We start from the raw sequence: 6,000 nt of genomic DNA, 5'->3' as shown, positions 1-6,000 counted from the left end.
CCCTGTCTCTTTTTCATATATTTATCATAAGCAGTAATTACTTACGTATTCAAAACTCATTTATCTGGCAAAGAGAAGGCAGCTGTGTGTCTGCAGGTCATAACCCTGGACTGGAAGGTTATGAGAAGACCCCAGAGCCTTGGTGTCATGAGAGCACCTAACAAAACTTTCCACAGGACTCACCATTTCTACCCTCCTAGGGTTTGACTAGAGCTGCCAACACAGATCTAGGCCCACAGTAACCTGTTCTCCACACTGGAGTTTAGCCGAGGATAAAATTAATAGCCTCTTGCTTACATTGCTTCACGAGAAAGGCTGTAAAGCTGCATGTGCATTACAGATGTGGTTGTTTCAACCTACTTTGTTCTCATTAGCACATGATATCATATTTAATATGACACTAAGTTTGGAGTGTTTTTCATACAGCACCGATAAAGATGTATGAGCGGTGAATTTCAAGCACTTCCACACAGATGGCAGTGCAGTATGGAAAACTATTACATTTTCCCACACTCAGATAAGAAAGTATAAATGTCAAATATACTGGAGATTTTCCTCTGAGGAAAAGAAAAATGCAAAAGAAAAAGTTAGAAATCAACATCTTAATGGAGCTCAGCAGCCCCTATTTGTCACTTGTTATACAATCATCCTTATTGCAAGCCAGTGGGTTAATTCACTGGAATGTGACACTCCAAACCACTATATTTTGCAATCTCTTACTGCCATCTTATGCCATGTTTTGTCACTGCACAACCCATGACATACCAAAAATGGACAAAAAAATGCTTTCTTAGCATTGCCTTTCACAAGTGTTTGTCATCCTATCAGCTCATTATCGTCTGGCCCTCATTTCTGCACCCCCAATTCTGCAAGAAAATACTGAACACTGAATTCTCTTTGAAGTTGATGAGAACCAAGAACCCCTAGTACCTTTGAGGATGGTGTTAGAGAGGTTAATTACAAACTCTCCTCTTCAAAACTATTTCTTCAGTTGCTCATTGCTTTTCAGACATGTGGCTTGACTCTCATTTGCACTGATTGACTCCACGTTTCCCGTTCCAGTACTGCGCGGGGGCTACAAAGCAAACAAAGAAAAGACTGTAGTTTTCCTTCCGCAAAAAAAAAAGATGCCTTATAAATATTGAAAACAGATTCATAGTGTAATTATTCAAGCAAAAATAAATTACAAAAATTGCTGATTTAAATGGTATTAAATGACAGAACATCAAAATAAGTGAGTTACAAGAAAAAATAGTGGTATTAATGAATCACAGAATCACAGAATATGTTGAGTTGGAAGGACCCCACAAGGATCATTGAGTCTAACCCTTAGCCCTGCACAGGACCATTCCCAAGAGTCACATCATGTGCCCAAGAGTATCATCCAAATGTTTCTTGAACTCTGACAGACTTGGTGCTGTGACCACTTCCTTGGGGAGCTTGTTCCAGTACCCAACCATCCTCTGGGTGAAGAACTTTTGTCTAATATCCAACCTAAACCTCCCCTGACACAACTTCAGTCCATTCTCTCAGGTCCTGTCACTGGTTACCACAGAGAAGAGATCAGTGTCTGCCCCTCCTCTTCCCCTCACAAAGAAGTTCTAGACTGCAATGAGGTCTCCCGTCAGTCTCCCCTTCTCCAGACTGAGCAGACCAAGTGACCTCAGCCACTCCTCATACAGGTTCCCCTCAAGGCCCTTCACCATCTTCATTGTCCTCCTTTGGATGCTCTCTTCTTATATTGTGGTGCCCAAAACTGCACACAATATTCAAGGTGAGGCTGCACCAGTGCAGAGCAGAGCAGGACAATCCCCTCCCTCGATCAGCTGGTGATGCTTTGCCTGATGCCCCCCCAGACACGGTTGGCCCTCCTGGCTGCCAGGGCACTGCTGACTCATATTCAACTTGTCACTGAGCAGGACCCCCAGGTCCCTTTCTGTGGCACTGCTTTCCAGCATCTCATTCCTCAGTCTGTATGTACATCTGGGGTTGCCCCATCCCAGGTGCAGAATTCAGCACTTCCCCTTGTTGAACAGGTTGGTGATTGCCCAGTCCTCTAATTTGTCGAGGTCTCTCTGCAGGGCCTCCCTGCCTTCAAGGGAGTCAACAGCTCCTTCCAGTTTTGTGTAAACTTGCTTAGTACCCCTTCCAGTCCTGCGTCCACATCATTTATGAAGATGTTGAAGAGCACTGAGCCTAAGATGGAGCCCTGCAGAACTCCACTTGTGACAGGTCACCACTCTGATGTTACCCCATTCACTATTACCCTCTTTGCTTGACCCGTGAGCCAATTGCTCACCCACCACATGATGTGTTTATCCAGCTGTGTGCTGGACATTTTGTCCAGAAGAATCCTGTGAGAGACAGTATGGAAAGCTTTACTGAAATCCAAAAAGATTACACCAACTGTCTTCCCTTGATCAACTAGGTAGGTTACCTTGTCATAGAAGGAAATTAGGTTTGATAAGCAGGACTTCCCTCTCATGAAGCTGTGCTGGCTGTGATCAATGACTGCATTGTCTTTCAGGTGTTTCTCAATATCTCCCAAAACAATCTTTTCCATAACTTTACCAGACACTGAAGTGAGACTGACAGGCCTGTAGTTTCCCAGGTCCTGCTTCTTGCTTTACTTTTAAAAAGTTTCATTTTTTTTCCTCTCACAAACCACTCTAAATTACATTTTTGGACTTCTGTGGGTGTTTTCTTTCTTCCATTCCACATCAAATTTCCAGTTTATGGGTAAAGATACACTGATGGGCACCTTATTAGCAAAATATGAAAGTTCAACCTAAACTCCAAAAGTTAAAGCAGGTTTTCTCCTTTTCTGGCCCCATCAACTCTAACGAATTTTCTACTAGCTGAGATATTTCCCCAGCAATCTCTAAAAATGACTCAATTTTATTTCTGCTCTTGACACTGATGATTAGACTTTAGTAAAGAAAGTATTGTGTGGCTGAACTATTAGAGCAAATAGATTCACTCCTCTCCCATTCCCTTCTCCCACTCAATTGTAATTTTGCTCTTGTTGCTGCATTGATGAAAATTAAAATAGTGTTCATCTTCTCAATACAGTCAGTGTAAACAAACCTTCCAATTCACAGCAATTTCTGCAATTACATTTTATGCCACATACGCCATTTTCGTAACATGCATTGACTTCAGCCGTTCCCACCTACTGTAATCCCATAGCACAATGTTGCAAGATGACTAACATTTGTACTTATTTTTTTATATGTGCTACAACAATTCCTTTTTAACACACTTCAGTGATCACTTTCAACGACAGTACAATCAAATGAGAGATGTAAGTATTTAATTGTTTGGCTTTCCCTAGCACTGTAGCAATTACTATATTTCACTTCATAATACATCCACAGGAGAGTCATTTAGTGCAGTAGGACCCTCCTATCTAAAAGGAAAATTATCTTCTTCAGTGCTCAGTTTCCTGAGAGACAAATATTACCCCCAAAAAGTACAAATTGATGTCATGTTCTCCAGTCTGGAGTACTGCATCCAACTCTGGGGTCCCCAGCACAGGAAGGACATAGACCTGTTGGAGAGAGTCCAGAGGAGGACCACAAAGATTATCAGAGGGATAGAACACCTCTCCTATAAAGAAAGACTAAGAAAATTGGCATTGTTCAGTCTGGAAAAGACAAGGTTCTGGTGAGACCTTATAGCAGCCTTCCAGTACCTAAAAGGGGCATACTGGAAAGATGGAGAAGAATTTTTTACAAGGACCTATAGTGATAGGACAAGAGGGAAATGGCTTTAAACTGAGAATAGGTTTAGATTAGATATTAGGAAGAAATGTTTTACTGTGAGGGTCTTGAGGTACTGAAACAAGTTTCCCAGAGAACCTGGGGATGCCCCATCCCTGGAAGTGTTCAAGGACAGGCTGGATGGGACCCTGAGCAAATTGATCTAGTGGAAGGTGTCCCTGTTCATGGCAGTGGGGTGGGATTACATGATCTTTAAAGTCCCTTCAAACCCAGGCCATTCTATGATTCTATGATTTGACCTCTGTTGCAACCCTCTGTTCTGTTCTGTGGCACACTACAGTGTGGTGTAATCTAAACGGCTACAACTTTAGATACATACTTGGAGGAGAAAGAGTGGAGAATCTAACCTTGAAATCTCCCTAAATGTGCCAGATTGGTATAAGTAGAACCATATGGTTGATCTTGTAATTCTCTATTTTCCTTAGTATTTGTATAACTCCCTGTGGCCTGTATTTTTAAGCATAAAAAATTCTAATATCCCTATTTCAGGTGCAAAACAGGGTCCCTAGTGTAAAATAGGGATATTCGTCATACTCAAGGTCATTGCAAATATTGACACTTTTCATTTCTCCACAGATCTAAACTTCGTTAAATAAAGATATCATTCATACAAAAAGAGGAAGAGTAAATACAGAGAAAAGTATCATGGATTATCAAGGCTGACCTATTTCTCACTGACAACACTGGTCTCCTGAAAACTGCAGGGAAGTACAGTTAGCAGATATGAAGTCTGGTATTACCAAAATATAATAAAAAAATACTCAAAATTTTAAACAAAATGTAGTATCATAGAATCATATAATAGTTTGTGTTGGAAGGGACCTTTAAAGGCCACCTAGTCCAACCCTCCTGCAGAGACACCTTTCACTAGACGAGGTTGCTCAAAACCCAATCCACCTTAAATGTTTCCAGGAACTGGGACATCAACCACCTCTCTGGGAAACCTGTTCCATTGTTTCACCACCCTCATCATAAAAAATGTTTTCCTTATATCTAGTCTGAGTCTACTCTCCTTTAGTTTAAAGCCATCACCCCTTGTCCTATCACTACAGGCCCTGCTAAAACATCTGTCCCCATTTTTCCAGTAGGCCCCCTTTAAGTACCATAAGGCTGCTGCTGGAGCCTTCTCTTCTCCAGGCTGAACAATCCCAACTGGCTCAGCCTAATATGATATCTATGATACATTTTTATGTATCATAGGGGACAGAGACTATTAAGAGGGGAATTCAACTTCAAACTTGGTCCATAGATGTCATAGTACAGAGACCTACAATAAAATAATTTGACAGTTTAACTTCAATAGCAAGCAAACACATACTCTAATGGAAATCTGATGGATTTCTAAGGCTCAAGAGTATTCTACATGTCCCTAAGTACACATAAAGTGCCCATGGGAATTTTAGGTTAAAAAAAAGTTTCATAGCACAGAGAAAACACTTTTTTAAAGTAAAATTTATCATTTGGGGTAAAAAAAAAGGAAATAACACCCAAGTCTTTTTCTATGTATCTTGCAAGGCTTTGGAACTGATCCTGATTATTCATTATTTTACATAATTTCCTAAAAATGTTAGTCCCTCAGGGTTACTAATGACAATGCCAGTCTGCTCCATTTCATAGCTACTTTACAACTGCTCAAAAGTTTCTTTAGAAATCAGTCACCTTTACATCTGAATAATTGTTACACTTAATAGCAGCATTGCAGATCTCCAGATTCATAGTCCAAGCATGCTCACAAATGTTCTCTTGAGGTGCAGCTTTCAGATCACATACCTCTCTACCTTGTTAGAACTATCAACCTGACATTATCTGTTCTGACAGCTCTTCTTCTGCAATCCCTTTTTCTGGCATTGCCATGCATTGTCCTCCTGTCTCTACAAGTCTCACGTGTTCCATTTTCTCTCTCTGGCGCTTTGACTTTTTTTGATAATAAAAAGCCTCCAGAGCTCTTCAAAAGCATTTTTATAGGCAACTTTTCCCGTGAACATTTTCTCTTGACTGATCTTTGTACTGTTATTTGGCTTTTCTCCTGCTCTATCACTTAGATTTTTCACTAACCCAGTTGCTGTTGCAATCATGGTGGTCATTCTAAAACTAGAAATTCCTGCAAAATTATTGAGATATCCTTTCTTTAAATCTCAGTTACTAAGGGATCTACTTTGTGTGTTTAGTTATTCGCTCCCAAGTCACACGGCACTACTTCTTCTTCAAACCCTTGGGA

This window comes from Neopelma chrysocephalum, unplaced genomic scaffold (assembly GCF_003984885.1).
Source record: "Neopelma chrysocephalum unplaced genomic scaffold, ASM398488v2 Primary Assembly neopelma1_23b, whole genome shotgun sequence".
Taxonomy (NCBI): domain Eukaryota; kingdom Metazoa; phylum Chordata; class Aves; order Passeriformes; family Pipridae; genus Neopelma; species Neopelma chrysocephalum.
This window is presented reverse-complemented; position numbering follows the sequence as displayed.